The following is a 23,079-nucleotide window of genomic DNA, read 5'->3' as shown; positions in this document are numbered from 1 at the left end:
GTCTTCCCAGCTCTATGACAATATAACAAATTAGAATGTGACATTTACATGGTGACCTCAAACATTTTATGCTTTGGTTCATTGACTTCTTTTTTTCCTATTGCTATGCACACTTTGTTTCCATTCACTGAAAATCTTAGAACTCTTAGGCATATTGATTAATTACTCTTTTGTGGCATATATTAATTCTTTATATGCCAACAGAAGTTCCCGAACTGGTATTTTTACTGAGCATTTTGTGAATTCCAACAGAATATACAGGTTATATGACCTCTTTTGTTAGTTTATATGACTTTTCTTATGAGATATAGGTATATCTTAATTAATGCATTAATAATCAAATGTCCTTTTAGAACTCCTTATCATTTTGACCACCTTGAACACTAAAAATATTGACAAATCTTATTCAAAACTTCTCTCTTGCTGATCACTTGCTACCTTCACCTTCTTTGTTTTCTAACCCTCTAACCACTTTGTTTCAGTTTCTTCTATTTTTTTCTCCCCCCTAAAGTTGTAGTGACATTAATATCAATTCTGTTTCATCCCCTTTCTTCCTCTAGCAATGCAAATATTAGATAGTATCCACTTCAAGCTTCAAAGCTTACAAAGTAAATTATGAAATCTGGATCCTTCTCAAAAAACAAAGGTCAAGTTGTGTAATTTATTATAATTTGGGAATAGAGGTTTCAGAGGACTTTTCTTAACAGTAGTGTAAAATCCTAAATTTTAGAATATAGGAACAAGAATCCTATATGGACACTTATACATTCTTTATAAAATTTTTGCAAGGTAATTTTTAAAACAAATTTTTATGTTTTATTCAGAAACACTAAAAGAAGCAAGAAAATCCTTCCTAATTGAAGCCAAGCACAATGATGATTAATCACTGGAACTTTAAAAAAGTGAAAAGTCAATTAAGTCTAAGTACAGGTCTTCTTTTCTTTTGAGTAAGAATTGATAAATATTAATAATATCCAATTTCTTATATTTTTCATGTAGAATAAACTACAACTGTAGTTTATCACCACTGGCCTTTATTTGTCTAAACAGTTAAATACTCCTGCCTTCTTCTGCTGCATTTTGCAAGAATTCATTACATTTATTTTATTTGTTTGGCACATCATCTCAGTTTTGGTTTTCACTTCCAGGTTCTGCCCTTTTATTACCCAATCTAGCTAAAACAGAAGGGAGACTGACAACTTTCATTTAACTGTCAGGTTCTTCTGGGGTCCACTAGCTGCAGTAAAGAGACTCTACATTGTACTTAACGGACCATAAAGATAGTGAGACCAACAAAAAAGTGTTCATACCCTTAGAGCAAGAGGCTAGTCTCAGCCTCTATTAAAGCTGTTTAACAGCCCACAACAATTGCCAGACATGAGGAAAAAGGTGAAATGGCAATGTAACTGAGATACTCACCTCCAATAATGAAGCATCTGCTCAAAAATACAGTGTTTTCTCCTTCCAAGAAACTCATAAGGCAAAGGTGAACCAAGTAGTAAAGTAGACTCAATTAAACAATATGTGTTCTAATGATAATAAGAAAAAAAGTAGGTTAGAAATAAATAGGAAAATGACAAGAGCTATTTCGGCAATTTAAATATTGTTCATTAGTGAGAATGAAAAGAAGTACACAGCCTACCTACTGTTACAACAATTAGGTTCCATGCAATTCTGCAAGAATGATATTAAGCAGTAGATGAATTTTCTGTTTGGTTTGTAAACATAATAAAATTTCTGTATCATTTCTACATAGTGCTGGAATTTGACCCTCCGCTTAGGAAGTATTTCTCTTCTCTATTTGGATACATTGGTTATTAGTTTAAGGAAAGTGAAAAAAAAAAAAAGAAACTAAAGAAGAGTTAATACATTTTAATCAAATCTCTCAGTGCTTTTATTTTTCTCTTTACAAAGATAGTTATCTGTAAAGCACTTGCCTTTATTTGTCAAAACAAATGAAAAACATTTGTTATTTTGCCTATAAGAAAACATCAGTGCTTGCGGTTGCATATATCACTCCATGTATGTCAGAAGTTATTTTTATGTTGTTGTTTGTTGGTTGGTTTATTTTTGAGACAGAGTCTCACTTTGTCACCAGCTGGAGGGCAGTAGGGTGATCTTGGCTCTCTGCAACCTCTGCCTCTAGTGTTCAAGTGGCTCTTGTGCCTCAGCCTCCAGAGTAGTTGGCATTACAAGCAAGCACCACCAACCTGGATAATTTTTGTATTTTTAATACAGACAGGGTTTCACCACGTTGGTCAGGCTGGTATGTTGTAAGTTTTTATTAAGTAAACTTTCTTTGGAGGATAAGAATAGATTATCACTTTAAAAAAATGAAAATGGAAAGGCATTTTGTTGGTTTGTATAGCATATGCTTGACCTATTAAATATGTATATAGAGATTTCATGAGTTCTGTTGTTTATGACAGAAGTATATCATGCCATAAAAGTTAAGTCTACTGGTGCCTTAATGAAAGGAGATTTGACCCCAAATTTTCATGTTCATCTAAAAATGCAGTGTGCTTAAAATATCTTTTTAGCTTTTGGTTTGAATAACAAAAAATATGTTTTATTGGCCTCTCTATATATAAATACAGTCAATGTTATTTGCCCTGTAAAATTCTTAACAAGAAAACCATTCATCTAATTTATACTGAAACATTCTACAATATGCTTAGTATATAATCATCTGCTACCACTACAATAAATAGCTACTATGTATTCATCAGAAGTTGTTATTAATCATCAGCTTCTTATAATGGCTATGCTTATATCTTTCTAGCAGCTCCACTTTGTCAACAAAGTTACTGTAGACAGCTAAAAATTTCTTTAAGTGGCTACTTTTTAGAAGAAATACTTTTTTGAAGAACATGTAGGCATATGTACACAGCCAATATATAACTGCCTTATTATTTCATTGCCATAATTCTATTTTAGAGCTGGCTTCATATATCCATCTTAAAATTAACCACTTTAGAGTAGACTTGAGATTCACTCTTCTAAAGTGCATCAAAATATATAAAATAGGAAAAGCTTTATCAGAATATGAATTCTTTCTTAATTTGAGTCTCAGTCTTTCTCCTGTTTTGCTGGGCAAGAAGCCATTTGAATGGAAGGCTATGAATGCTAATCAAGACATTCTTACCTAGTGAATTAATTGACTCAATGGACATAAAATTTTTAATAAAAATTTTAATGCCTGTGTATATTGATCAAGTAAGTTTAGACAAGTAAAAATAGTTTTAATGCACTGATTTAAGTCATACATTTTGGTAAATATAGAAATGATACTTATATTAAGTTTTATTTTACATTTGGGGGGTGCATGTACTTGTATGGGACATGGGTATTTCGTATGTAATGATGGGGTTGGCTTTTCTAGTATACCATCACTCAAATATAGGACACTGTACCTGGTAATTTTTCAACCTGCACTCCGCTCAACCACCCCCATTTTGCATTACCAAGTGATTATTATTTTCATCTCTATGTCCATGTGCACCCATGTATACATATGCATATACCAAGAAGATCAACTCGGTATCTAACATGCTAACTGGAAATACATGAAAGAATAGAGAAAAATAAAATCAAGTCTGTTTTTCAACAAACATATATCCTTGTCATGGGTTGTGTGTATATATATATATATATATATATATATACATACACATATACACATACATTTTTCCATATTTATATATATGTGTATGCATATATACACATACATACACACACACACACACACACACATATGAAAGCAAATGAGAAAGTTTCTATGCAATTCCTAAATTTAAAAAATAAATACAGTGTTATGAGAGTTTGAAAAAATCGTCAGTGAGGTATAGAAACACTAGGAATGGTGCATGAAATAGATGGCAATTAATGAATTAAAAGCATTTAGACAGGTGAAAAGAAAAAGCCTTGCCAGGACCAGAGATTAAAATGTAGTAATCCTGATGTGAAGTAGAGCTGTAAGAGACAATACAGTGATTGGCTAAGCCTGTCTGCAAGAATGTTCACTGGGGAAATGGCACCCTCTTCAACAAATAGTGCTGGGAAAACTGGATAGCTATATGCAGAAGAAAAAATGTAGATCTCTATCTCTCATCATATACAAAAATTGACTTAAAATGGATTTATATTTTAAAATGGTCTCATTTGTCTCTTTTTATTTCTGTTGCCTGTGATTTTGAGGTCTTAGCCATAAAATCTCTAGCCTAATGTTTTGAGGTATTTACACTATGATATCATCTTGTAATTTTATAGTTCTGAATTTTATATTTCAGTGTTTAATCCATTGTTAGTAGATTTTTATATTCTGTGAGAGGTAGGGAACTGTTTTCATCCTTCTGTATGTGGATATCCAATTTTCCCAGTACCATTTATTAAACAGGATGTCCTATTCCAAATGTAAGCTCTTTGCCTGTTGATTGAAAATCAGTTGGCTTTAAATACATGGATTTTTTTCCGGGTTATCTATACAGTCCACTGGTTTATGTGTTTGTTTTTATTACAATACCATGCTACTTTGGTTACTGTATCTTTGTAGTGCATTTTGAAGTTTGGTTTTGTCATGCCTCCAGCTTTGTTCATTTTGCTGAGTGTTACTTTGGCTACTTGGGTTGTTGGGGGGTTTCATACGAATTTCAGGATCGTTTTTTTATTTTATTTCTGTGAAGAATGTCATTGGAATATTGATAGAGTTGTATTGAATCTATAGATTGCTTTGGATTGTATGGTCATTTTAATGATATTATTTTGGACAATAAGCAAGAAATGTATTTCTATTTATCTGTGTCCTTTAATTTTCTTCATTAGTGTTTTGTAGATTTTATTGAAGAGAGCTTTCACCTTTTTGTCTAAATTTATTACTAGATATTTTCTATGTTTCTGTAGCTATTGTAAATGAGATTGCTTTCTTAATTTCTCTCTTAGCTAATTTGTTATTGGTATAGAAGTACCAGAATTTTTGGATATTGATTTTGTATCCTGAGATTTTACTTGTTAGTTTCAAGAGTTTTTTTTTTTTTTTGTGGTGTAGTCTATGTTTTCCTCAAATATGATGTCATTTACAAAAAGGATAATTTGACTTTTCCTCTTCCAATATGATACTATTCAATTCTTTCTCTTGCCTGCTGGTTCTGGATAGGACTTCTAGTACTATGTTGAATATGAATGTTAAAAGTTGGCATCCTTGTTGTGTTTCACTTTTTAGCTTTTTGTCATTCAGCATGTTAGCTGTTTGTTTGTCGTATATGGTCGTAATAATGTTGAGATGTGTTTGTTCTATGCCTAAGTTGTTGAGAGTTTTCTCATGAAGTGGTGTTTAATTTTATCAAATGGGTTTTGCATCGATTGAGGTAATTATATGGTATTTGTTCTTCCTTTCATTGGTGTATCTCATGTATTGATTTGCTTAGGTCAAACTGTCTTTGAATTCCTGTGATAAATGCTATGGGACCATAATGTAGTACATTTTTGATGCATTCTTGGATTCAGTTTGCTAGCATTGTGCTGAGGATTTTTGTGTCTATGTTCAGAGATATTGGTCTGTAGTTTTTTGTTGTTGTTGCTGCTGTGTCCTTGTCTGGTTTTGGCATCAGAGTAATGCAGTCTTGTAGCATGAATTTGGAAGTATTAACTTCTCTTTAGTTTTTCGAAAAAGTTTGAGAAAAATTATATTAATGATATTTTAAACTTTGATAGTATTCAGTGGTAAAGACATCTGGTTCTGGCCTTTTTCTTTGTTGGGAGAATTTTTATTATTGATTCAATATCAATACCTATCCCCATTATCATTATTAGTCTCTTCATGGTTTCTATTTCTTTCTTGTTTAGAAAGATAATTAATAAACTGCCACATTGACTAAGAACAAAAGAAGACTCAAATGAAATTAAAATTAAAAAGGATATATTAAAACTGCTTCCTCAAAAGTACTTTTTCTAAATATTCAAATTCTATTTCTTTCTGGCCTTTTTTATTTCTAGAAAGAAATAGAAAACCCGAAGAGACCAATAACGATAATAGTAAGTTGTATATCTCTAGGAATTTATCCATTTCCTCTAAGTTTTACAATTTATTAGTATATAATGTTTCATAATAGCCTCTGATAATCCATTATAGTATTGATGAATCAGTTTTAATATCTTTTTATCATTTTAATTTTATTTACTTGAGTCTTTACCTGTTAGTCAATTTAGCAGTTTATCAGTTTTGTTTACCTTTTCAAAAAACTAATTTTGCATTTGATCCTTTGTATTCTTTTTATACTCTTGATTTCATTTAGTTCTGCTCTGATATTTATTACTTTTTTTCTTCTGCTAATTTTGGGTTCAGTTTTTCTTTCTAGTTCCTAAAAGTGCTTCATTAGTAGTTTATTTGAAATGTTACTACTTTTTTGACATAGGCAGTTATTGCTACAAACTTTCCTCTTAGCATTGCTTTTGCCATATATCATATGTTTTGACATATTGTTTTCATTTTTGTTTGTTTTAAGGAATCTTTATATTTCTTAATGTCAGCATTGACCCAGTCATTATTCAGGAGCATCATATTTCATTTGCATATATTCATACAGTTTTCAAAGTTTGTTTTCTTACTGATTTCAAGATTTATTTCATTGTCATTCAAGAAGACCCGTGATATAATTTTGATTTTTAAAAAATGTGTCAAGACTTGTTTTGAAGGCTAACATGAGTCTATCTTCCATGTATCAAAGAATATGTATTCTGCAGCTGTTGCATAAAATTTGTTGTAAGTATTGTTGGGTCCATTTTGTTCTAAAGTTCAGTTTAGTCCAAAGGGTTTCATTGGTATGCTGCCTAGCTAACCTGTTCATTGCTGAGATCAGGGCACTGAGGTCCCTAATATTACTGTGTCAGAGTATACAAATCTTTTTCGATCTAATAATATTTGTTTCATGTATCTGGGTAATCCATTGTTGTATGTATATATTTAGAATTGTTATATCTTCCTGCTGAATTTATCCATTTAACATTACTTAATTAACGTCTTTGTCTCTTTTCACTCTTTTTGACTTAAATCCTGTTTTATGTGCTATAACACTAGCTACTTTTACTGACTTGGTTTCTATTTCATGGAACATTATTTTCCATTTCTTTACTTTCAGTCTACATGTGGTTTTACAAGTGAAGAAAGTTTCTCATAGCATATATATGGGTCTTCTTTTTAATCATTTCAGCCAATCTATGTCTTCTAATTGGTGAATTTAATGCATTTACTGAAAGTTATTCTTGACAGGTAGGGACGTATTCCTGTCATTTTGTTACTTGTTTCTGGTTGTTTTGTATATCCTTAATTAATTTATTTATCTCTTGTAGATCATTAGAGATTGATGGTTTTCCCTAGTGGTAACATTTGAGTTCTTTCACTTTCTCATTTCTGTGTCCTCTCCACCATGTGTTTTATGGTTATGTTTTCATAATGATAGATTTTTTTCATTCACTATTAGTTGTAGGATTCCCCTAAACATTTCTTGTAGGGCTGATCTATTGTAATGCATTCCTTTATTTTTTAACTTATCTTTGAAAGACTTTATTTCTTTTTCATATTTGAAGGATAGCTTTGCTGGGCAAAGTATTCTTAGCTGACACAGTTTGTTTCTTTCAGCACATTGAATAATATATCATGACATTCTCTCCAGGCTGTATACTTTCTATTGAGAAATCTGCTGTTAGTCTGATGGAGCTTCCTTTGCATGTGGCCTGACACTTTTATCTTGCTCTTATTAGAATTCTTTCTTTGTCTTTGACTTTTGACAATTTGACTATAATATACCTTGAAGGAGACCTTTTTGGGGTGAATTTATTTGGTGTTCTGTGAGATTCTTGTGTCTGGATTTCTGTCTTTGCTCCAAGATTGAAGGAGTTTTCAGTTAGTATTTTGTTTGATTGATTTTCTGTGCCTTTGCCAATCTCTTTTCCTTCTCTAATACCGCAAATCCAAATACTTGGTCACTTTATGGTGTCCCATGTCACACAGGCTCTGCTCTTTTTTTTTTTTTTTAGCTTTGATTGTTTGTTGAGCGGTTGGCTTTATCTGACAGGGCTATTTCAAAAGACCTGTTTTTAAGTTCGAAAATTTTTCCTTCTGCTTATCTAGTCGATGGTTGAAGGTCTTGATTGTATTTTTTTTTTATTTCACTCACTGAATTTTTCATTTCCAGGATTTCTGTTTCATTCTCTTTTAGAATATCCATTTTGCTAGTGAATTTATTACTCAGCTCACGAATTTTTCTTCTCATTATTATTATTTTTTTCTATGTTCTCTTGATCTTGAATTCACTGATTTTCTTTAATATTACTAATCTGAATTCCATTTCAGGCATTTCATAGATTTATTTTCCATTGATATCTGTTGCTGAATAATTATTTTGTTTTTCTGGAGGTGTCATGTTTCCTTGCTTTTTTTATATGTGTTGTGTTTTTGAGATATCAGCACATCTTGTTTCACAGTCATTTCTTCCAATTTTATGTGCTGGTTTTCATAGGGTAAGACATCATCTATACTAATGTTTTGGTAGGGTGCTTTGGCTCTGATTCTCAGTGAATGAAGTAATGTCATATGCATATGCATACAGTGTAGTGTAGTGGTGTTACAATTTCTTCAGCTGCAATCAGTGTTAGTGGTGTCTGTGAGTTTTTCAGCAGCTTAGGGTGTGGTTGTTAGTGGAGGCTGTGGTGAGGCTTTGCTGGAGATGGGGATGCCAGGTGGGCCAATCCTCAGGTTGCAGTGGTGGTGGCAGTGGACTGAGTGTGCTGGCTCTTGGGACCCTGGGCATCATACAAACAAACCAGTGGTAGCAGGTCCCAGCAGGTTAATCCCTGGGCCTCCAGAGAGCTTGCTCAGACACTGGCACTGGCAGTAGTGAGCCAGCTACATGAGCAGATCCTCAGGCTCTGAATGGAATATGTCATTTCAGTCATGGCAGTAGCAGTGATGAGCCAAACCTTGGGCTTCCAGGTGACATGGATGAGCACCAGTGATAATAACTGTAAGCTGTACAGCCTAGTCCCCAGGCCCCCAGGCAGTGTGGGTGTGTATGGGTGGGTGCTGGCTGTGGTGGTTGTAGCATCCTGGGCAAGCCTATTCTTAAGTCCCTGGAAGGCACGCATGAATGCTAGGAGTGGTGGCTGATGTGGATCATTCCCTAGGTCACTGGAAGATGAATGTGGGCACTAGCAGAGTGGGACTAAGCAGGGCAGAGCTGTCAACAGGCTGGTTTTTTTTGAGATGGAGTCTCACTCTGTCACCCAGGCTGCAGTGCAGTGTCATGATCTCGGCCATGGCAACTTCTGCCTCCTGGATTCAAGCTATTCTTCTGCCTCAGCCTCCTGAGTAGCTGGGAGTACAGGTGCTCACCACCACACCAAGCTAATTTTTGTATTTTTAGTAGAGACAACGTTTCACCATGTTGGCCAGTCTGGTCTGAAACTCCTGAACTTAGGTGATCCATCTGCCTTGGCTGCTCAAAGTGCTGGGATTACAGGCGTGAGCCACCATGCCCTGTCTCATCAGGCTCTTTGATGGTTCATGGGCGCAGGCCTCAACAGACAGCTCTAGTCAATCCTCAGGCCCCTGGTAATGTACACAGGCAACATCACACAGGGAAGTCCCATCATCAGGACCTAAAGAGGTAGAAGGTGTGTGTCATAACCAGTGGCAGCAGGCAAGGTGAGTAAATTCCCAGGATAATAGATGACATGTACAAAGACTGGTGGGGGCTGTGCCAAGTGGGGTGTGTGTTTCCTCAGACTCCTATATGGTGCAATTGGCCACTGGCAATAAATGGGTTTGCTTTCACATGTCCACAAAACAACCAGAACGAGTCAGTCACCAGATTCTCAGACTTTGTGCATGAGCCCTGGAGAGAGGGGTACTGGGTGGGGCAGGCTTGTCCACAGGCCCCTGATGGAGCACATGGGCATAGGCTGTGGTGAGTAGAGTCAGTGGATCACCTACCCCCTGGACTACAAGTGCAGCCACTTCTGGAGGTCATGACAGGCCACCTGATGGTGTGTGTGAGCACAAACTGTAGCAAGTGGGTGGATTGTTCCCTAGGCCCCTAGAGGGCATTGTGGCAGTAGTGGTGGTGGGCAGGGAAGACATGCCTTTAGGCCTAGGAGGGCACCTGGGTAGCTAGTCACCAGGCCTTTTAAAGGACTGTGCTGGTATGCAGTGGTCCACCTGTTAGGAGGGTTGCTGTCAGTGCCACTAACCCCAGAAAGGTGGCTCTCAGGCTCTGAAGACGTTATGCTTCATTTCCCTTTGTCCAAGGGACAGCCTCCCCAGTTCACTTCATTAAGCATTCCCTGGAGTGTAGGACACTACATAGATTACAATGCTGGGGACCTGGCAGCACTGCTAAGTCCAGCTGTTGTCATAATGTTCTAGCCTTCTAGGTGGACATAAGGGGATGTGAGTGGGTCTCCAAGGATGTGGAGATGCAGAGGCTGTTGGGCCCAAGGGCAGGATGTAGTTCAGTGGGAGCTGTGCTATCGAAATATCTAATGCTGCAGCTGTTTTTGGTCTCAGTTGGTGTTTGAGACTTAGTGCAGAATCCCTTCCTGGACCAAAGCCATCATGTGAACTCTGGGCAGCTCCCAATTTTAGTTTCCGGGCCCATGAGAGCCAAAGAGTTCTCCCATGGCTAAGATGGCAGCACTTCTCAGTAGGAATGTGGAACACTGGTAACCTCTCACTTACCTTTTCCCATACTAGGGCATTTCTTCTGTCTCTGACCAATTCCAGCTGGGCTAGTTACTTCACTTCCATCCCTTCTGTGCCTTAGAGGTACTTCGCCACTTCCATGCTGAATTTCTGTGTTTTCTCTTAGACACTCTATTCAATGTGTGATTATCTATTTGCTGTTTTGTTCTGTTTTTGGGGAGGAGGCAAGTGCCCCGTATCTCTAATCAGCCATCTTGAATCCCCCTCCTACTCTCACAGTTAGAAACACTCTAAATTTTCAACACATTGAATAAAACTTTTTGGTTACATTTTAGAAAAATATTTGATACCCTTTATAGTATTAGCACATTTGATATATATTTCACAGTTTCCTAAACAATGACTCAATCAGTCAATATTACAAACTATTTCAACATATTGAAGGATCATAATCAAAACCTCAATACTTGGTGTTTTTAAAAATTCTTTTTAGATTTTACTGAATTGTTTTGGGAATATTTCTACACACTTAGTAATGTGCTATCAAAGAATCTGAAGTGTGGGCCAGATACAGTGGCTCATGCCTATAATTCTAGCACTTTGGGAAGCTGAGGTGTGTGGATCACTTGAGGTTAAGAGTTTGAGACCAGCCTGGCCGTGCCTCTACTAAAAATATAAAAATCATTTGCATGTGGTGGTGGCCACCTGTAATCCCAGCTACTCAGGAGGCTGAGTCAGGAATCACTCGAACCCATGAGGCAGCGATTTCAGTGAGCTGAGATTGCACCACTGCACTCCAGCCTGGGTAACAGAGTGAGACTCCGTCTTAAAAAAAGATTTGAGGTATAATAGGCATCCAAATTCTGCTCCTGTCACCTTCATTCTTTCTTGCATGCAGAATAAGAATATGACATATTTTTAACACCAATTCTTGAATTTCTGTCTCTGATATGATTTGGCTCTGTATCCCCACCTAAATCTCATATTGTAGCTTCCATAACCCCCATGTGTTATTGGAGGTACCTGGTGGGAGATGATTGAATCATGGCATTGTGTCTTTCCTGTGCTGTTCTCATGATAGTGAATGGGTCTTACGAGAGCTGATGGTTCCCTGTACAAGCTCTTTCTTTGCCTGCTGCCATCCATGTAAGATGTGACTTGCTTTTCCTTCTTTCAATCACTGTTACAAAGCCTCCCCCACCATGTAGAACTGTTAAGTCCAATAAACCTCTTCAGTTTTTAAATTGTCCAGTCTCAGGTATGTCTTTATCAGCAGCATAAAAATGGACTAATATAGTCTTATTTTCCAAATATGTAATTGCTTCTTCTATTATATTCAAAATTCTCAAAGTTTTCAATCAAAATTAAGATACCTGCTTTGAAAAAAAATTGTTGTTTATTAATAGCTCTTATAGAAGCAGGAGTTTTAAAACATTGATTTGCATCTAAAAGAAAAAGCAAAACTTGATATTTTTTTTAGCTTCCCTGTTGTGTTTTTGTCTGTCAATAAGTCTATCAAAATGGTACCCTTATCAAAAGAACATTAGCATTTGTGACTATGCAAGCACTTTGGAGATTATTAAGAATTATTCATCTACTTTGAATATGAAAATGTCTTGAATTTGCTGTAATCAAGCATTGTGGGAACTAAATATGGTGTAAGTAATAGAAAACACTAAAGACAAAAGTATGGCATATTATACATTTTCCTTGAGGGTCAAAGCTCCTTTTTTTCCCCTAAAGATTAAATGTTAGAGTATATGAAAAGAAAGTAAAAACCCTAATAGGTATTAGTAATGTGAATCTTTGCTAAAAGAACAAAGACAAGATTTGATCATAAAAGACTGAATTGACACCAGCCCTCAAAATTTTTCTAAGTGACATGGTTCCATTCTCACGGCCCTTCAGACAACCCTCATAATTTCATACCTTTGAAAAAAACATATGTGTACAACCCAGGAGTCCTAATTTTCTATTAAATTGTGTAAATTCTCTCAGAATAACAATGCTTAATTCACATATTACTGCACTATCAATTATTTAGCCCCTGAAACTTACTGTAACTCTTTAAATGTATCTTACTTCACAACATAGAACACTCTATGAGAAAATAAGTTATTACACAAACCAACATAGCAATGATGAGTGAGTTTCAGGCCCAAAGAAATTTGCAAACCTCTTAGCCAGATGTGCACAGTGAGTAAATCATATTATATTTTCATCAAAGGACTGGAATATTTTTAACAATGAATAGAATGTTGGCAGTTTATACTGCTCATCAGGAAACAATGGCTAATGCCCCAGCTGGAAGAATATCCAGTTAATCAATATGACTTAGTGCAATGTGGGAATAAAGTGTCATCCCAACAAAACAAACCATGCATGTCATTTTATCTAGAGGGATACTCCCCAGTCTAATAGGGCTGTAAATCTCAAACTAGGAGTTAGGAAATATTTCTATTATAAAATGATTAAAAATTTAAATTTAACATATGTTATAAAAACTCAAGGATACAAGAAAATGATTAGAGAATAGCTTTCTGTTAATTTATTTTTATTTTAACATTTTACACACTTACAAATAGGCAAAGCTTACTGAGATTATTTAGATCATATAACAAGAGACAGTTAAAGAGTGTTCATTATTTATTTCTAAATAAAAGACTGCAGTAGTAATCTACAGGTGAATGAAGCTAATTTTTAGATGTTTTCTTAACATATCCCATAGCCTTATTCCAATACTGCCCTTGGTGAACATGCTTTGCACATGATTAACTGCCTGAAAAGTAAAAGAACAAAAATGCCAAGAAATCCCTTACCAAAACACACTGTTGTATTGATCTCTATGACTCCTCTTACAACTAACTTTTAACAAGCATTAGTATAATCAGTATCACATAAGTGTTTTGTTTAGTTTTCATTTTCTGATTATAGACTTCTTCTTTTACTATTTGCTTATAGATATTTAATATGTAAAGCATAATCTACTATTTTTAAAATAAACCAAGAATTATTAATGGTCTAGGAAGTTTTTCTTCAATCTGTTTTATCTGTCTCTTTTGACACATAAATATATCACTTTTTTTTATTATACTTTAAGTTCTGGGGTACATATGCAGATCTTGCAGGATTGTTACATAGGTATACACATGCCATGGTGGTTTGTTGCATCCATCCCCCCATCATCTACATTAGGTATTTCTCCAAATGTTATCCTTCCACAATCCCCCCAGCCCCTGATATCGCTCCCCTAACCCCCAATCCCCCAACAGATCCCAGTTGTGGTGTTCCCCTCCCTGTGTCCATGTGTTCTCATTGTTCAACACCCACTTATAAGTGAGGAAATCTGGTGTTTGGTTTTCTGTTCTTGTGTCAGTTTGCTGAGAATGATGGTTTCCAGATTCATCCATGTCCCTGCAAAGGACATGAACTCATCCTTTTTTATTGCTGCATATTATTCCATGGTGTATATGTGCCACATTCTCTTTATCTAGTCTATGATTGATGGGCATTTGGCTTGGCTCCATGTCTTTGCTATTGTAAACAGTGCCTCAATGAACATACATGTGCATGTGTCTTTATCATAGAACAATTTATAATCCTTTGGGTATATACCCAGTAATGGGATCTCTGGGTCAAATGGTATTTCTAGTTCTAGATCCTTGAGGAATTGCCACACTGTCTTCCACAGTTGTTGAACTAATTTATACTCCCAACAACTATGTAAAAGTTTTCTTATTTCTCTGCATTCTCTCCAGCATCTGTTGTCTCCAGGTTTTTTTTATGATCACCATTCTAAATGGTATGAGATGGTATCTCAATGTGGTTTTGATTTTCATTTCTCTAATGACCAGCAATGATGAGCATTTTTTCATATGTTCCTTGGCTGCATAAATGTCTTATTTTGAAAAGTGTCCATATCCTTCACCCACTTTTTGATGGGTTGTTTGTTTTTTTCTTGTAAATTTGTTTTAGTTCTTTGTAGATCCTGGATACTAGTTCTTTGTCAGATGGGTAGATTGCAAAGATTTTTTTACCATTCTGTTGGTTGCTGGTTCATGCTAATGATAGTGTCTTTTGCTCTGCAGAAGCTCTTAAAGTTAATTAGATCCCATTTGTCTGTTTTGGCTTTGTTGCCATTACTTTTGGTGTTTTAGTCATGAAGTCTTTGCCTATGCCTATGACCTGAATGGTATTGCCAAGGTTTTATTCTAGGGTTTTTATGGCATTAGGTCTTAGGTTTAAATCGTTAATCCGTCTGGAGTTAATTGCTGTATCAGATGTAAGGAAGGGGTCCAGTTTTAGCTTTCTGCACATGGCTAGCCAGATTTCCCAACACCATTTATTAAACAGGAAATCCTTTCCCTATTGCTTGTTGTTGTCAGGTTTGTCAAAGGTCAGATGGTTTTAGACATGTGGCATTACTTCCAAGGCCTCTATTCTGTTACATTGGTCTATATCTCTGTTTTGGTATTAGTACCATGCTGTTTTGATTGCTGTAGCTTTATAGTATAGTTTGAAGTCAGGTAGCATGATGCCTCCAGCTTTGTTCTTTTTGCTTAGAATTGTCTTGGCTATGTGGGCTCTTTTTGGTTCCATATGAAGTATAAGGTGATTTTTTTCAGTTCTGTGAAGAAGCTCAATGGTAGCTTGATGGGGATAGCTTTGAATCTATAAATTACTTTGGGCAGTATGGCCATTTTCATGATATTGATTCTTCCTAAACATGAGAATGGATGTTTTCCCATCTGTTTGTGCCCTCTTTCATTTCCTTAACCAGTGATTTGTAGTTCTCCTTTAAAAGGTCCTTCACATCTTTTTAGCTGTATTCCTAGGTATTTCATTCTCTTTGTAGCAATTGTGAATAGGAGTTTACTCATGATTTGGCTCTCTGTTTGTCTATTATTGGTGTATAGGAATGGTTGTGATTTTTGCACATAGATTTTGTATCCTGAGGCTTTGCTGTAGTTGCTTATCATTTTAAGGAGATCAGGGGCCGAGATGATGGGGTCTTCTAAATATACAAACAACTCATCTGCAATAGAGACAATTTGACTTCCTCTTTTCCTCATTGAATATGCTTTATTTCTTTTTCTTGCCTGACTGCTCTGGCTAGAACTTCCAGTACTACTATGAATAGGAATGGTGAGAGAGGGCATCCTTGTCTATTGCCAGTTTTTAAGCAGAATGCTTCCAATATCAAATCCGCAATATGATATTGGCTGTGGGTTTGCTGTAAATAGCTTTTATTATTTTGAGATACATTCCATTGAAACCTAGTTTATTGAAAGATCTAAAATCGACATCCTATAATCACAATTAAAAGAACTAGAGGAGCAATATCAAACAAAGTCAAAAGCTAGCAGAAGACAAGAAATAACTAAGATCAGCAGAACTGAAGGAGATAGAGAGAGGAAAAACCCTTCACAAAATCAATAAATCCAGGAGCTGTTTTTTTGAAAATATCAACAAAATAGATAGTCTCCTAGCCAGACTAATAAAAAAGAAAAGAGAGAAGAATCAAATAGATGCAATAAAAATTGATAGAAGGGGTATCACCACTGATTCCACAGAAATACAAACTATCATCAGAGATTACTACAAACAACTCTATGCCTATAAACCAGTAAATCTAGAAGAAATGGATCAATTCCTGGACACTCACACTCTCCAAAGACTAAACCACGGAGTTGAATCCCTGAATAGACCAATAACAAGGTATGAATTTGAAGCAGCAATTAGTAGCCTACCAACTAAAAAAATATCCAGGTCCAGACAAGTTCACAGCCAAATTCTACCAGAGGTACAAAGAGGAGCTGGTACCATTCCTTCTGAAACTATTCCAAATAATACAAAAAGTGGGAATCCTCACTAACTCATTTTATGAGACAACATCATCCTGATACAAAAATCTGGCAGAGAAACAACTAAGGAAAGAAAATTTCAGATCAATATCCATGATGAATATTGATGCAAAAATCTTCAATAAAATACTGGTTAACCAAATTTGCGACAGCACATCAAAAAGCTTATCCATCACATCAAGTAAGCTTCATCCCTGGGATGCAAGGTGGTTCAACATACACAGATCTCTAAATGTAATCCATCACATAAACAGAATCAAAGACAAAAACCACATGATCATCTCAATAGATGCAGAGAAGGCCAACAACAAAATTCATCAGCCTTTAATCTAATATGTCAGTATTTATTTTTTTAAATTACTTCCTTCAGTGCTCTCTCAGATGTTCCATGTTCTGTTCATCCAGTTTGGAAAATATAATATCTCTCCTTCATGCAAAACATGATTACATCCAAGATCTAGTACAAAAATAAAGTTTCATAATTAATAAGCATGAGACTAGTTGTTGTGTGTTGCAAGAATGCGTCCATAATGAGAATATTCCTGCTTTGTAGAATTTCATATCTCCATTTTGAGAAAACAAATACCATGTGTCCAATTAATTATTAATAGAAATTATACTGTAAGTCAAGATGTAAATTACCTTGGTTAAAGTGACACATATAAAATCATTTATTTCACACATTCAGGAAGTTAAGAATATTATCTCCACTCTCTTAAGTTTAAGCTCTATCATGTATGATAGTCACTTTTTTGCCTTCCTATTCTATTTTGTTCATTGGTAAATTAAAATAGTTGGTAGAGATCATTTTAATTGGTATGTTTTCACATCAAACATATGCTGTATAAGTGAAATAAACAAATCCAGGTGTCTGGTGTCATAATAAGTTATTAGTTAAATATAACTTCCACAGTTATACAAAAACAGTATTGGCATAAGTTACAAAAATAGAGAAGTTGAACAGTTCTGTCTAGAAAGAAAAGATTACTTCAGTTCTCCACATATTTAGCTTTATATATTTTACACTAATAATGATGAAACCAGCTCATAAAACTATGTTGCCCAGTTTTATCATGAGTGTTTATTTTAAAAGGTTGACTTTGACTTTGATGTCTAACAGCATACATCTAATTATCTTTGACGTACATCTCTTCTTATTAGGTTATGTAGTTAAAATTAGTAAAAATATGTTTATAACTATCACCATTTGGGAATTGTCAAGACAGTATTTACTGAAAGACTCTAAAATTCCTTATTGAAGTAAAATATAAAATTGTTTTGTATTACAAATGCCTTGCTGGTTCTTTTCCTGGCATATCCCAGGAAAGGAATTAGAATTATTTAAGCATTTTGAGTGTTTGAAATTTTCATACTTGGTGGAGATTTATCTGATATAAATATACAAAATAAGTTAAATGGAAGAGAATCTGGGATCATAAAGATAAATATAAATATATTCAAAATAAAGCTAGTGTTGGAAATAAAGCGGATCAAAAAACTAGAGTCCTAAAAGCAAAATTACATATTATATATATGTTATATATAATTATATAGAATATAATAATATATATAAACATTGGTAAATGAAAATATAAATATCAATTCAAATGATAATATTTGAGTAGAAAGTAAAACTAGAAGATTAATATTTAATTTTGGTTATTGGTGTGTTACAAAAATAGAGAATTTGAAAATAGTTCTGTTTAAAAAGGTAATCACTTCAATTGCCTACATATTTAACTTTTTATTTTTCAATGGTGTGACATCCATGATTTAAATTCACAAATACTTATGTGCTAAGGGCTAGAAATTCAAGATCAATAAGATGATACCCAACTAAAAATTCTCAATAGATAAGAAAATTGTAATAGAAATGTAATAGACTCGAAGGTATGAGATCTGAAAATAAAAATAAATCTGGGCTAGTCAAACGATAAAAAATAAAGATTGTAGGAAAGTTTCAATAAAACACTGAAATGCAGAAGACTAATAGTAAGAATAGAAACAGAATGAAGATAACTGCTTTGGCAAAGTACAGGCTCCACAACTTAATGGTGTAATCACACTGTGCATGAATACATATATTAAGTGAGATAATAAAGAAATGGCTTTGAGACTCAAACTAGCTAATGCACTAACGTATTTAGCACAGCGTCCAGAAAACAGATTCTTAGAAATTATTGGTTACTTTTACAGAGGTTAATTACAGATAGGTAAGAAAATGTCAAGTCAGATGTTATCACCTATTATAAAAAATCTTAAAATACTCAAATAAAAATTGTTTCTGTTATTAGTGGCATTCCCAAAGACTCAGATGGTTTGTTTACAGGAAACTTGCACAGGCATAAAAGTATTTCATGGTGTGTCATAAGACTGTGGAATAGATTAGTTAGTATACAGAATAAAACATTCAGCAACTTACAATATTAAATCAGATAGATTCTATGGTCTTACAATCTTAGTAATAATAAAAATAAGGAGAGACAGAAATTAGTCATCAAATTTAAAATTCATCTTGAAGTATTTTTGTCCTATGGCACTAGTGCTAAGATCTTGGCTCTGTGGAGAAATTATCTGTCTTTGACATTTTGGAACAGTTATTTAATGTCTCTGTGCTTTACTTTTTTCTTCTATTAAGTAAAGATAATAATGGCAACTTTCTTACAAGGTTGTGCATAATGTGTGAATTCATATGTATAAGCACATAGAAAAGTACATGGCCTATCGTAAGGTTTTCCAAAAGGACGAAAGCTTTAACTATTGCGTGTTGTGCATACTGCATGTTTCCTAATGCATATTTTATGTTAGCATTTTTCACTCTGATTCTAACGGTATTAATGTTCAAAGTATAAGTAATAAATGTTCACACATAGTCCTTCCAATTTAGAGCTCATACAGAAACATTAGTTTGCAATTCCTCCTCCACAACTCCACCCACAATGACTCAATAGTCTAAATATGCTCATTATTTTTCCCACCATTAGGACAGAGTTTCTCCCTGGATCATGGAAATTCCGTTTTCTCTCCCACATCTTTTCTATAAAATTCTATTTCAGAATACTTAAAAAGAAATCCAGCTGCGTTATATGAATAACTTAAGTGGTTATGTTGCATTAAGACTTGAAAGTTTTATTGAAGTTTCTTCATTTACTATCATTTAAAAAGAAAAAGTCATCAATCATTATTCCTGTTTTTTCAATTTAAAAAAAAATGAGGAGCAAACAAGCAATCATTCTATATGTAAACTGGGTTCAATGATAAGTTAGTTGACAGATGTCAACAGGTTAAAATTTAAAAATAGTGTGTTAGTCATCTTCACAGTCGTGTTTTGCCATTTATAACAGATAGGCATGACACATCAAATGGACACATATCAAACTCCCTTTCTTAACACAAAAGATAGTTTTCATCCAAAATAGTCAGAAAGTAGAAATGTGACATAGCTTGATAAAATTTACATATTTCCACATTATGTTACTCTTGGTCATTTATCATATTCTACCTTACGTGTTTCCTCTTTATCTCTTAATGTTAGCTTATAAAATTATGGTTTACCTCTGTAGCTTATGACAGTGTCTTCACCCTGCCAAAGTTAGGTAAATATTTGTTGGATGAAACAAGGAATAGTATGCTTACATTTATGAAGGCTAACAGTTTGCACCCTAAAGTGTGTGTTCCTTGAAGGGAAGAACCACATATTTTATTTCTGTCTCCCTTGCAACTTACAGGCTGTTTGAAGCAAAACAGATGTATAATAAATTTTTTTGCAGAATAATTAAGTACTATAAGGAGAACAAAACACAGAATCTTTTGAAAGCAGTCACAGAAGATAAAGTTCAATAGGTAGCTTGGGTAAAATTTGGAGAGAAATTTTAAATGCCAAAAGATAATACATTTAAATTTTTGATTCTAATTAATATGCAGTTAGGGAACTAATGGTTATATCAAGAAACAACCTTTATGAACTCTACTTTCCCAGTTAAAATGAGGAAAAGAACAACATATTTACCAACTGGTAAGTTATTTCTAATCTGACATCATAACTGACCTTTCAGCAGACCATTCCATCATTCTATCGACTCAACTAATTTGAGGCCACAGGGAATGTATTAAGACTAGTAAATACCCTTGGCATGTGTCTCTTGACAAACTGTCTTTCCTGTATTGTGTCCTCTAATCAGATAGGATGCATGTGAGATGAAATAGTAACATATGAGAGATAATCTAAATATATGAATGTTGGTGTTGATAGACATGCTTCATGTTCTTATAAAAATACAACATTAACTGCGACAAAAAGGGTTGAACATAGTCAATCCTATCCAAGTGGCTGCCTAGACTCCAAGGAATATTGAAATATTGGAAACTCATTAACCTCTGCTTTTGGCAGATTAGGCATTCAGATTAGCTTTGCTAAGAGAAAGTCTACAATGTCGTGTATGCACTCTCCGCCACGGTCATTTTGTTGATGGGCTCATTAAAAAAGCTATATGGAGGTGGAGCAAGATATGGGAACAGAAAGCTCCACTGATCATCCTCCACCCCCAGCAAGGACACCAAGTTATCAACTATCTACACAGAAAAAAATAACAATAACAATGCCTCCATAAGAACCAAAATTCAGGTGAGTACTCATAGTACCTGGTTTCAACTTCATATCACCAAAAGAGGTAATAAAGACATTAAAAGAAAAAGTCCAGAATCTCCAATGCACTCCCAGCAACAGTAGTGTGGTGTTGAGAGCATCTCTGGGCCCTGGAGGAGACAGAACACAGAAGTTGTGAGGCACTGAACCCAGTGCTGGCCTGTGAGGGCAGAAAGGAAAGCTGCAGCAAACCCAGCTGATGCCTGCCCACAGAGGGAGCATTTAAGCCAGACACAGCAGAGGGGAATCTTCAATCCAGTGTTGAAATTTGAGGGTTCGCAAACTTTACCACAGAGGGCTAATGTGCTCTGTGTCTCCAAGTGAATTTGAAAGGTGGTCCAGGTCGTAAGGACTGCAACTCTTAGGTGAGTTCTACTGCTGAACTAGGCCAGGAGACAGTGGACTTGTGGGGCACATGACATACTGAAACACCAGCTGGGGCAGCCAAGGGAGTGCTGGCATCATCCCTCCTCTAACCCTAGGTGGTCCAAATAAGACCCCTTCTTCGTGCTTGTGGAGAAGAGAGGGAAGAGCGGAAAGGACTTTGTCTTTCATCTTGGATACAAGCTTAGCCACAGCAGAATAGGGGACCAGACAGAGTTGTGAGGTCCTGTTCCATGCCCTAGCTCTCAGATGACATTTCTAGAAACACCCCAGGGCCAGAAAGCAACCTAACCTACTGCCCTGTCAGAAAGAACCTAGTCTTGGCAGCATTTATCACCTGCTAACCAAAGAGCCCTTGGGCTCTGAATAAAAAGTAGCAATACTCAGGTACTATATGGAGAACCTTCATGAGCGTCTGAGACTTGCTGTCTTCAGGTGAGACTGAGAACTTCTTTAGCTTAAGAAAATCAGAGGGAAAAGTAAAAGGACCTTTGCTTTGCACCTTAGATACCAGCACAGCCACAGGGACATAGCACTAAGTGAGCTCTTGGAGAATCTGACTCCAAGACTTGACTCTTAAATGACATTTCTGCACCTGCCCTGGGCCAAACAGGACCCCACAGCCTTAAAGGCTGAGTCCAGGGCAGGCAGCATTCACCCCAAGCTGACTTAGGAGACCTTGGGCCTAAGGGAACATTGGTTGGTAACTACTGAGTGAGGCTCTTTTGCCTTTGAAAAGGAGAGGGAAGAGTAGAAAGGACTGTGTCATGTGGTTTGAGTGCCAGCTAATCTGCAATATAATAAAACACCAGGTAGACATCTAAGGATTTTAACTGTAGTCTCTGACTCCAAAAAGCACTTCTGAATCCACCAAGGACTGGGAGGCCTTACTTCCCTGGAGGAAAGGAGACAAGCCTGGCTTGCTTTTCTACCTGTTCCTCGTAGAACTCCAGGGCTTTGAGCAAACATAGGAAGTAGCCTGGGAGTGATTACAGCAGGCCATGGGAGAGACCCAGTGCTGTGCTGGTTTCAGGTGTGACCCAGTGCAGTCACAGTAGTTGTGGCAACAGGGGTGATTGTGTCACTTTACCTCCAGCATTAGGTGACTCAGAACAGAGAGAGGGACTCTGGGAGAAAATAAGGGAAGAGAACAAGAGTCTCTTTCTGGTAATCCAGAAAATTCTCCTGAATCTTAAGACCATCAAGGGAGATACCTCTATGAGTCTGCAAGAATCACAGTGTTACTGGGTTCATGGTGGACCCTAAAGAAGCTACAGCTTTGATCAAAACAGCCAAGTTCTTTCAAGTATCTGGAAAACCTTCCCAAGTAGGATAGCTACAAATTAGCTCAGACAATGAAGACTGCCATAGTATCTAACTCTTCAGTATTCAGACCCTGAAGAACATCTACTAGCATCAACACCATCCAGGAAAACACAACGTCACCAAATGAACTAACTAAGAAACCAGAGACCAATCCTGCAGAAACAGTT

The 23,079-nt window shown here is 35.6% G+C and overlaps 1 long non-coding RNA gene across 1 annotated transcript in view; it reads right to left on the bottom strand.

The window, feature by feature from the left end:
* LOC103794507 (uncharacterized) overlaps positions 1 to 23,079 on the bottom strand; it is a 215,264-nt gene that overhangs the window by 38,729 nt on the left and 153,456 nt on the right. The window contains exon 3 of the long non-coding RNA XR_013520179.1: positions 1,420 to 1,529. This is a non-coding gene — a long non-coding RNA (uncharacterized LOC103794507). The remainder of the gene's footprint in view (positions 1 to 1,419; positions 1,530 to 23,079) is intronic.

Source organism: Callithrix jacchus, chromosome 7 (assembly GCF_049354715.1).
Source record: "Callithrix jacchus isolate 240 chromosome 7, calJac240_pri, whole genome shotgun sequence".
Lineage (NCBI taxonomy): Eukaryota > Metazoa > Chordata > Mammalia > Primates > Cebidae > Callithrix > Callithrix jacchus.
Note: the sequence above shows the minus strand (reverse complement) of the source record. Positions and strands in the feature narration are given on the sequence as shown.